This window comes from Peromyscus maniculatus, chromosome 19 (assembly GCF_049852395.1).
Source record: "Peromyscus maniculatus bairdii isolate BWxNUB_F1_BW_parent chromosome 19, HU_Pman_BW_mat_3.1, whole genome shotgun sequence".
NCBI classification, from domain to species: Eukaryota; Metazoa; Chordata; class Mammalia; order Rodentia; family Cricetidae; genus Peromyscus; species Peromyscus maniculatus.
This window is the reverse complement of record NC_134870.1, coordinates 81507456-81519818: the sequence shown is the minus strand read 5'-3', so window position 1 is coordinate 81519818 and position 12363 is coordinate 81507456.

The following is a 12363-nucleotide window of genomic DNA, read 5'->3' as shown; positions in this document are numbered from 1 at the left end:
GCTCCATTTTTTTTTATTTAATAAGACCATTTAGAAATTTGTCTATAACCGCTAATACTTTCTCTGCCTATGAGGCTGTCATTGTGATTAAGAAGCAAATGCAAATGAGCTGGAAGAAGAGGAGTGTCACAATACTACAGATTGTGGAATGACTGGCAGTACTCAGAAAAGGGAAGATTTGGGTGTACAACTGGATGGAAGTGGAGTTTCTTATAGAAATAATCAAGAATGTGGCCACTGACAAGGCAATAATTTTTTTTAGAAAGAATATGTATATTGAGAAAGACTAGTAGGGTTTTCTGTATCACCTCCAGGTAGGCTTGATGTAAAAGATAACATCAAAGTAAATGGTGGAATAAAATATATTGTTTACTACCACCTATGTATGTATATGTATGTATACCCTGCAAGCACATGTGCATACATAGGTCTATAAGTATTCAGATAATTTTAGAGAGATATACAAGAAAGTAGTAGCCCAGGATGCTAGTGGGAAGGGACCTGTGAGACTGGCATCAAAGGATGGAGAAGGCCTAATGTTTTTACTGCATATCTTTTTACTTTTAAAAATTATGTATTTTATTTTGTATGTATGATATATAACATATGTTACAGATTTGAAGAATACAAGCACCTAATTTTCAGGAGACAAGTGGGAATTCAGATGATACTTAAAAATTCATTTGGGTGATTTGGATTGAGTTCTCCACCTTCCATGTGTTCTATGGTATCTGTAAAGTGGTAATAATAGAGCCTCCAAGAGGATTAACTGAGATAATTTAGTAGTAGTCAGACTTTCCTTTGGGCCACCAGTTCACAAATAATGACACAGAGACTTGTTTTTAATTATGAAAACTTGACCTTAGCTTAGGCTTCTTCCCAACTAACTCTTAAAATTTAAATTAACCTGTTTCTATTAATCTATGTTCTGTCGTGTGGCTCAGTTACCTCTCCTCTGTACCATATGTCTGACTTCGTTAGTGTCTTGCTGGAGCCTCTCACATGTCTAGATAAATTTCAAGTCCCTCTCTCTGCATCAAAGTCCTGTTTATTCTCTCCTGCTTAGCTATTGGCTATTCAGTTCTTTATTAAACCAGTCAGAAGGTGCTTTAGGTAGGGAAACACCTTTACAGTATAACAAAAGATTATCCCACAAGTATGAGTGATTATCTTCAAGACAGACACACAGTAAGGGCTCCAAACATTACATTTATTACCCTTCTGTTCTATTATACAGATCTGGGGATCAGAAGCATTGTCTAAATTATGTGTGGATTTCAGAATCTTTGGTGACATGGTGAAAGATTGTTATTGAGGGTAGAGCAAGAATAAAAAGAAGTGATGTTGGACAATAGGTGAGAAAAAGTAGATGCCTGTATCTAATCCCAATAATGTTCTAGTTTCTTTCTATTGATATGATAAAACACTTACCAAAACCAACTCAAGGAAAGAGAAGGTTTATTTGGCTTAGACTTCCACAGCCGTCTATCATTGAGGGAAGTCAAGCAAAATTGAAGCAGAGACCTTCAATATCCAACAAGAGAACCAAGAAATATCCAACATATATTTCCACAGGCCAATCAAATCAAAGTAATTCTTCAATGAAGGATCCTTCTTCTCAAGTGTGTCAAGTTAACATTAAAATTAACCAGGAAAAATAATAAGGCAGTGGTGGAGAAATTTATAAGTACATGGGATGGCAGTTAGTATAGTAATTAAAAGGAGCAACAAATGTACATACAGGTAATATTTAAACAGCAGTGGTGGACAGCAGTAAAACATTAGAGATTTATACACTGAGCTGTTGATATTTTGTAAATTGAGTGATTTTGTAAATCACTCAACCAAATATTAATTAGCATGTGTGCTTTTGCACCTGAGTAGGCCATAATATTATTATGTTGAAACCTCATTGCAAATGTTTAGATCAAAGCAGACGTTTTTAATAATTTGAGCAAATAAAAGAAACAAAGAAAGAAAAAAAAAGTTGTTCAACAAAAGCTTCTTTGAAATTTTACACAGGAGTTCATCAAAGCTAGTAAAGCCTCAGTTTCATCTTCCAGTGTCTCAGAAGACTAAAAATCCAATTTTGATAAATAGATGAAGAAAGTCTTAAGAGATTTCCATTGGAAATGGAAAAATTTTGTCCTTACTGTGGGTTGTCAATTGACAAAGCATCCCACCCCACCCCCACCCCCACCATAGCATGCACATTGTTTTTGCTGTGGGAGAAGATAGATCTTAGGGTAGTTCTGCTGAGTTCCTCTCAGGATTGGGATGAATGTAGACATGTGAGAGCAAGAGGGGCGGGGGGCTGAGGGTTAAGGCAGAGAATTTAATTTAGAGCTTTAGTCTTCTCATTTCCATCTTCCTTAAAAATTCCTTGCAGCTAATGTGTTCTGCCACTTCAGTATCTTACTTTCTTTTCAGATTTTCAAACAGTAGACATCTCAACAATTTCAAAAGGTTTCTTAGAGATTTTTTTTTTTTTGCGACACTTGGTAAAGTTCATGAGGTATCTTTGTTAGACCAAACAGAAAATACCTGTATTGAAGAATTTGGCTACTAAATGAAATAAACAATATAAATTCATACATATATGTTAGGATCACTGTGGTGTTATTGTGTTCCCCAATATATTGTGCATCCTAATAAATTTATCTGGGGTCAGAGAATAGAACAGCCACAATACTAAACATAGATGTTAGGCAGTGGTAGCACACATCTTTAATCCTAGCATTCCAGAGGCAGAGATCTACCTGGATCTCTGTGTGTTCAAGGGTACAGCCAAGCATGGTGACTCACGCCTTTAATCCCAGAAAGTGAGCCTTTAATCCCAGGGGGTGATGGCAGAAAGCAAAAAGGTATATAAGGCGTGAAGACCAGAAACTAGAAGCTTTTAGCTGGTTAAGCTTCTAGGCTTTGGAGCAGCAGTTAAGCTGAGATTCATTCTGGATGAGGACTCAGAGGCTTCCAGTCTAAGAAAAGAGGATCAGCTAAGGAACTGGCAAGGTGAAGTAGCTGTGGCTTGTTCAGCTTCTCTGATCTTCCAGCATTCACCCAATACCTGGCCTCAGGTTTGTTTTTATTAATAAGACCTGTTAATATTCATGCTACAGATCACTACAGATCACACACACACACACACACACACACACACACACACACACACACACACACACGGACAATGTGATATTTTTAGAATGATCAATGTGTTATTGATGTAAGAGGTAGATTGTCTTTGGGTGTACTATGGAAGGCTGAAGAGTTTGACATAAACACAGCTCTAAGAACATTAAGCTAATGAAAGTTATGGAAAGTAAGGAAGTATTTAAGCATTGTATTACATATACATCTGCCTCTGACCTAACCATTATTTTTTCCTTGGAGAGTTTTGTGATAGGGCAGATATACTTACAATATGATGATGTTGTGGTTAGATGTTTTTCAAGGCAAATGTCAACTGTAAATCATTGTCTGGATAAATAATTCCTTATTTGATTGAGGGGGTGGTTTGTAATGAGATTTTACCATTTGCTATTGATTTTAGCTGATTGTTGGATCCTCTAGTCTAAGTAGGCACAGCACTTACTACACTTTATTTAAGTATTCTTTAAGTCATCTCCGTTACCTCGGATGGGCTAACATGCTATAAAATATTGGATTCAGAATATGTATTGACTCACTAAATTCAATTTATACTGTGTTCACATAGTTATACCCAGGAATATACCCAGGAAGCTTGCACTCATTTCTGGATGACATCCCAGGATGTGGATTTTCAGTGTATGTCATATCATGCAAGAAAACAAGTTGCATTTTTTTAAAATTTCAACTATTTTTGCATTTATAAATTATTTGTGTCCCCTCTTGTCTCTCCTCTCTCTCTCTCTCTCTCTCTCTCTCTCTCTCTCTCTCTCTCTCTCTCTCTCTCTCTCTCTCTCTGTTTGGGAGTGTACACATGCCAAGTGTACCTAAATGGACAATTTGTAAAAGTCAGTTCTCTCTTTCCACTTTGTGAGTCTTAGAAATCAACCTCAGGTTGTCTTGATGTCAAGAACACTTACCTACCAAGTTATTTCATCAGCCCTTTTGATTTTTAAGGAAGCTGAGTAAACCAAATTTTAGATATCACTACAGTTTTTGGTCCTACAAATATGATCAGATACTGTATTCAGTGTATACTTGGTGTTAAAATTTTATAAATAAGGAGAACTAAACAAAAGGTGCATGAAAAGGCAGATCAGAGAAGGTATAAAAGTGGCCAAGTATCCTAGTTACTATTCTATTGTTGTGAAGAGGCACCATGACCAAGTCAGCTCATAGAAGAAAGTATTTAGTTAGAGACTTGCTTACACTTTCAGAGGGTTTGTTCCATGATCATTGTGGTGGGGAGTATGGCCCCACAAAAGCATGGCACTGGAGCATTAGCTGAGAGCTCACATCTAATCTGAAAGTTGAAGTCATCTTCAAATCTCAAAGCCCATCCCTTGTGACATATCTCCTCCAACAAACCACACCTCTTAATCCTTCCTCAACAGGACACCAACATTCAATTAGACTGCCTTAAAAATCAACTTTGTGTCATAGGTATCAGAGCTGGGCTGGACTGTTGGTCACCATCCTCCTTTGGAAATTTGAGTGGGATTTTCTGGTACCATGAAAGCTGGTCCTCAGGGATGGGCTTTCAGGTTAGATCCAGCTCAGAGGCCTCTGAGCCCTCTTTGCAGAAGTGGATGGTGTCTTTAGCAATAGGGATTGCCCTTCCATGCCTGGGGAGTAACCAAGGGCAACAAAAATAGGCTGTATGTTTTGGCACACAGTGTCAACTAATCAGCCCTGAAAGCATACATAAAAATAACACTATAGGAGCTCAACAGGTTGTATTTAGGAATAAATATGTGTATGCAAATACACATATGCATTCAATAACAATTTCTGAAAAAAAAAGAGGCCATGAATTTGAATAAGAGTGTGGAGGGGTATATAAAAGGGTTTGGAGGGAAGAAAGGGAAATGAAAAATGTTGTATTTAAAATAAAATCTCAAAATAACCAAAAACATGTTTCACTATCGCCATTAGTATGATCTTTGGGTTGGAATTAATTCCTGCTTTAATCCATTTTATATAACAGTCTTGTGAAGCAAGTCCTAGGGTTTTATCCATTTACCCTGTCAAAAGTATATATTTGGGGATTAGATTTGATGCAATAAAACTTGGAAAAATAGAAAAGAAAAAAATACACTGTTTGTGAGAGGCGAGATGCATTGACAGAAGCTCTTTCCTCTGTACATACTGATCATTGGGCTAGTCTATATTTCATTTGCTTCAGAAAACAAGAAGAAGCTTCCTGTTCCCACCTCTGCGATCTGTCTCTTTTACTGACGACGAACGTGGAAATATTTCTCTCTCTAAACATATTTTCCAATCTTAAGGAGTAATATAAGTTTACTGCCACTATGCATCTGGGAACCTCTTGGTCTTAATAGTGACCTGGCATTACTCTTCATTCAGTATTTACTATTGAAAATGTGGTGTACATTTATTTTAACAATTGTTTTTTCTTCCAATATTGGTTAAACAACAACAATTCCCCTTGTCTGCATATTTAATATCATAGCTGTAGTATATTCTCTCTCTCTCTCTCTCTCTCTCTCTCTCTCTCTCTCTCTCTCTCTCTCTCTCACACACACACACACACACACACACACACACACACAGATACAAAAAGAGATTATTTTAGTTTTCACTTTTAAAAGGATAAAACTGGTGTAGAGAAGAATCAAATTTTCTATTCACAGAGTAGAACCAGGCTAGTCTGATACAAAAGACACTTCACTGCAGTTTTAACTTACTTCCCACAGAAAGTTAAAATAAGCATTTGACAAAGGGTGTATTCTTTGAGCTAATTTGTTTACAAGTTGATGCTGAACATTAAGTAGATACACTTATTTTGAACTCTTGTTTTTAATTTAAGACTTTTGGATTATAAATACTGATTTTTTACATAACCTCTTTAGCCAGCTCAAGTTTATTTTATAATGAAATACTTGAAGTAAATGTCAGTTTGAATATTTAATGCTACATTGTAGAGTCAGACTTTATTTCATATATATCAGCTCCAAATTGTGCAAATGAAAAGTGATGTCACCAAAGCATCTGACACTGATTGTGCTCGCCTCCTTCAAAAAAAAACCCACTATTTTTCTTGCTTGAAAATTTATATGCAAATAATACATTTTGATCAAACCACTTCCACCATTCCTTCACTTTAATTCCACCATTACTACTCTAATCATTTTTTTCACCATAACTTCATGTGTTCCTTTTTGTTTTGCCTAAAGTATTCATAGTCTGCCTGTATGTTCATGGGAGGAGGGCCATTGACTGGATTATGGGTACCCACCCAGAGGCCACATTTCTGAAGTAAACAGACTCTCTTCTCCCAACAGCAATCAATTCCCAGTAGCTCCTCAGCTAGGGGTGGAATTTTGTAAATCCCTCACCCACCTGTGCCTGGGTTTTGGCTGGCTTGATGCTGTGAGGTTTTGTTCTCCTGTGTGCAGTGATCCTGTCATGTCTGGCTAATAATACCTTGCTGCAGATATCTACTACCTTTGGTTCTTACCATTTTTCTTCTGCCCCTTTTTCATAATTATCTGTGAGCCTTGAAAGAAGGGAGTATTGTATACTATCAGTGTTTCCATGAAGAGGCAATCACAGCACAGTAATAAGAGTTCACCATATGTTGAACAGTTGTGGATCTTTGAACTAATTGTCATCTGATATGAGGAGAAACTTCCTGATGAGGGCTGAGAGATGATCTCATCTATGGGTATAAAGGTAAATCTTAGAGGCATTAATGTGCCTCTTTAGCACAATAGCAATATTAACTTCTCTAGAGATTATAATCTAGCCATCTGTGGATTTTTGGCACATTAATGGGAGAACATACCCTTTTGGAGGAGTAAATGAGGGGTGGATTGGAGGGGGAAAGGTGGGGGGCGCAGGAGAAAGGATGAGAGGGGAATCTATGATTGGTATGTAAAATGAATAAAAATTTTTTAAAAAGTAAAGTTACTTGAGTTTGCAAAATACATGACATAGAAATAAACAACATATATTCTAAATAAATAGCTATTGTAGCTATAATACCTAAAAAAATGGTACCAGACATTAATTCTGCCCTTATTGTGCAGGATTTAAATAAAATCAGAAAGTGGTTAGTTACTTCTATAACACTGATGACATGATGGTACTAGCGGGTATATTTTGCAAGGCCAATCTTTACTATAGATAGTAAGGTTCATAGGTGAATAAGACTATTGATTTTTTTCTCCCTTGGTAGTATTCACAGAACTTTCCGGGTCTATGAAAGCCAACCAGTAATGATTAAACATCTAGTTTGGTACCAGCTTGATTTATTCATGCCCTTGACTCAAGAATATGATGTCTGCAACAACAGATTATTAGCATCAAGTTTTGAAGGGCAACCAAGAGCAATAATAATAGCCTATAATATTTGGGTATTTATGGTTAGGTATCCACTGATCAACAGCTTGGAAAGAAGCACATCATTTGTGGATCTTGGCTTTTTATTAGATAGCATTTAATGTCTGGGGGACACACTGTTCCAACCAAAGTTTAAGGGTAATTTTATTTGATCTCCTTTTTTGTATGGGTGTATATACATATGTGTATATGCATGCTTTAGCAAGCTTCTGCAGTAGTAGGTCTCCATATCACATTTTCCTTTTGTATTAATGTTATCTACATTTTTACGCTTTTCACTGCCCTCCCACTATCACCTCATTTTAGGCTTCCTGGCCCAAATTTCCCTTTCCCCTCATACCACCTGCATTCTTTCTCTGCTCTCTTGAAATTCTGCCCCCATGGTCCTTACTAGACCCCTGAATTCTACAGGCATTTCAATTTAAAGACAAATATCTAAGGATTCAATTTTTTGTGTAGTAGGAAGTAATTTAGTGACTTGTTAAGTAGTAAGTATTAAATAATATTTAGAGATTTGTTAGTAAACTCCAGTGGGAACTGCCTTATTCCTTTGTAATTCAGGAAATAGCTTAAAATTGAAATGTCTTCATTTCTTTTGAAAACCAATAGGCTTTCTCATTTTAAGAAAAAGCACAACAAAAAGCTGGTGATGTTGGCACACACAGGTAAGCATATACATGGATTCTTGATGCAGGAGGGTTATGAGTTTGAAAACATCCCATACTACATAGCAAGACACTCTTTCAAAACAACAAAAACTAATCAAGGAAATAAATGAATAATGGGACCAGAAAGATGGTTTGGAAGTTAAAAGCAATTTCTGCCTCTGTAGAGAACCCATATTTGGTTCCTGGCATCCTTGTAATGCTCACAGTCATTGGTAACTATAGTTCCAGGGGATCTGAAATCCTCTTAGTCACTCTTTGCACACCCAGGCATCTGCTTGGTACTGATACATACATGCAGGCAAAGCATGTATAAAATAAAAATAAATAAAATCTTAAAAAAGTAAAGATACATTTTAAAAAATACTTTAGGGTGGCTGAGAGAGTTCAATAGTGTTATCTAGAAATCATGAGAACCTGCATTTGACCACTTAACCTATATGAGGAATGAAGCACAGAATGGAATTCCCTCATACCTCAGTACTGGTAATGTGGAGATGGGAGTTTTCCTAGGGACCACCTGGCCAGTCAAGCCTACCTGGTTAGTTTCAGGATAGTCAGGGACCCTCTTTATTTTTAAGGCAAAAAGTGGTCAGTAAGGGAATGATAACACCTTAGATTTTCCTATCTTCTGCACTTACGTACACATAAATGGATAACCAAACACAGATGAACACACATGTACCCATATACGTACATATAAACTAAGATTTTCAATGATAACATCTTCAGCTAAATGCTTTGCATATTTTCCTTTAAAATTATATCTATTATTTTATATCTTTATAAAGATATCCAAGGCTAAATATTTTATAATAAAATATGATTTATTTGGCTGGTGATTTTGATAACTAGTTTTTCAAGGGATCTGACAGCATGAAAGTGGTGGAGAAGCACAAGGGAAAATCCAGAGATGAGAGATGGTATTCACAGGACATTTCCACACTATGACAGGTTGATTTTGCGAAAATGCATCTGGTCTTGTGAAAAGTATTTGAAGCCCTTATGTGGGAGCCCATTTTCAGATTCCTAGTGGCTAGAGGATGACTAGGACCACGGGCTTGAGTGCAGGTGTCTGAGATGGTCTGCACTTGGCCCTGCTGGGGGGGGGGCGGAGTTCTTTTGCTCCACCCTTTGGTGTTTCTATAAACACTTTAGGGCAAAGACAGTCAGGGCTTGTTGGAATAGGTTCCAGGCTCTCTCATGGCTATCTTGTATTTTCTATCTGTTTATCTCCACACTCTAAATCCTTCTATCTAATATTTCCTGCTGCTTTTACTCAAGAAAACTCTGGGGAACTGTGGGGTTGGTGGGCAGCCACTCCACACCCTTATAAAGCTAGTGCTCAAGATCTAACCACCTCCCGTCAAGCTCCACCTTTTAAAGAGATACACCACCTCTTATGCCATTAGGTTTGGGACTATACCCTCAACTTGGGAAACCAGGGGTGACATGTCCACAACTCCTCCAAGTCCTAGCAATAGCCTTCTAGCTCATTAGCCTAAAAGCTATTAGAAAACTGAAATAAGACACCTTTAAATTAATACTTCCATTGCAGGTTGCTAAGGACACTCAATGTTTTCAACTGTGAAAACAGATTTAGTTCTGAACTGGGTATAAACTTAAGAAAAATTTACATCTGAATTAGGAGGAAATAATTTTGTACACTAATATGAAATGTATGAGCTATTCAGTAATTAGAAGCCAGGTAGTAATAAATAGAACTAGAACAATGACTTTTCTTTGCTATCTTTTAGTAAATAGTGTAATAAACATTTTACCATATGATTGTGAATTTTTTGTGCCTAGATTTAAATTTCTTTTAGACTTTAAGCTTCATTCAACAGATACTTATTAAACAATTATTATCAAGAATGTCTGGGGGGACTGGAGAGATATCTGTGTGGTTAAGATCACTTCCTGATCTTGCATATGGTACAACTTCAGTTTTTAGCACGCAAAAATAAACCAATGTTCTTTACTTCAATTAACTGATAACTCCAGCACCAGAAATCTGGTACAATTTTCTGGTCTCATAGGCACCCATACACACTTAATACACACACACACACACACACACACACACACACACACACACACGAATACACACAAAAATATTTTTTAAATCAAGATGAAGAATTAATAGCTTAGAAATGCTTATTGTGAATAATTTTGATTTCTAAAATATAGCAAATAAAGCAGAAAACATATGGATCTGTTTTCTCTTTCATTCTAATTTTAGAAGCACCAACAATATCCCACAGATCACTCCATTTATAGACACAGATTAGTTCTGTACATCAGTGACTCCCATTGCAAATAGGGAAAATCATGTTATGAAGTCAGTGTTATTTCATGGTCCATTACATGAAATGCTTCCTAAGTATTTGATTATGTATAAATTTTGTTTCTGGAAAATTTAAGTATGAATCTTGTAAAATACAAGCTAATGAATCCTCATTAAGAGTGATCACATTTACAATTATGTTAAATTTTTTCTTTGTTTTTGAAAATGAGAGAATAAAGCATTATTTCATTTGAGTATCTAAAATTTAGTTTTATGAGTAAACCAGTAATTTACACTGGGAGAACCCTGAACTTTGTAATAGTGACCATCTAAATAGTCACTTTTTAAAAAATGTAAAATTCTAGAATCAATGTATAGAATGCAGTTTTAGGGCAATGAACTTTGTAATACTGACCATCTAGTCATTTTTAAAAAAAATTTAAAATTCTAGAATCAATATTGGTATAGAATGCAGTTTTAGGGCAATTTTTATAATCTATGTATTTTTAAAAAAAGTACAGTATTCAATGAAGTTGCTTTTTCAGAAAACAGTTCATTTTTGTGCTGAACAGTGTTATTTCTAAGACTGAGCCTCAGCTCAAAGTATTAGTGATTGAAATAGATTAGAGAGAACTTATTAAGAAAGTGAGCTATTTTTTTTACCAGAGAGCTTTATAATAATGTAATATATAATCAAATTATTTTGAAATTTTAATGGAATGAGGAAGCATTTGTCTATGTATGAAACCTCAGCACTCAACATAGTCGTCTTCATCTCTAGCTCCTTCTCCAACCCTCCCCCGCCCCGCCGCCATACATCAAAAATAGTCTTTGTAAAATAGCCTAACCTTAGGGAGCATATGACAATTTGTCTTTAAATGTTTAGTATTTCTTTTTATTTATGAGAATGGTTGTGTGTAGTTATGTGCACATGAGAGCACAGGTGCTTACAGAGTTCAGAAGATGTTTGGAAATACCTTGGAACTGAGCTCACAGGTAGTTGTTAACTGCCCAAGATAAGTGCTGGGGTGAAATCCTTGTCCTTAACAAGAGCAATTCTTGCTCTTATCCACTGAGATGTCTCTCCTACCTCTAAAGGAGTAAAGAAGCACTAACTTTTTTTTTCAAGATTTATTGATGTGTGTGTGTGTGTGTGTGTGTGTGTGTGTGTGTGTGTGTGTGTGTGTGTGTGTGTTTATCACATGCACACAGATGCCCTTAGAGGCTAGAAGGGGTCATCAAATTACCTGGAACTGGAGATAGAGATGGTGATGGAGTTACAGATTCTGAGCTTCCCTGTGGTGCTTGGAGCCAAAACCAGGGCCTCTGCAAGAACAGCAAGTGCTTTTAACTACTGGGGTATCTTTCCAGCCTCACATCTAACTTTTAAAATAGGTATTAGAGATAAGGAAAATAAGGTAATCTGATTATAACTATTGTAGTAAGAAGAAAGAGGCAAGGAACCCAGAAATTCAAAGGATTCTTATTTTTGGGTACTAGTTAAGATTCATTTGACTACTGAGTGATAACATCCTGCTTTATCTATTGATTTAGAGTTTGTGTTATTTACTGAAAATCTGGCCTCAAAGTTTGAGTACATGCTTTTGAATATATGATAAAAATAAGTCTAAATTCATTATTTCAAATGTTTTTGTATAATAGTCATTGTATGAAATAATAGTTTTAAATATATGTGTTAGATAAAACACGTCTGTTAGATGCAGCTTTCACCTGAACTGTATTGTATTTCTTGCACTGATGTACAATACAACAAGGTTTCTTTTTAGTGTTAGTGACAGTGCTTGGAAACTAGCAGATGCCAGTTTGATATTAAGAAGTTCTGTTAGTGTTAACAAATCACACATGGAGAACTATCCATGATTGCTAGCTAGGCTTTGG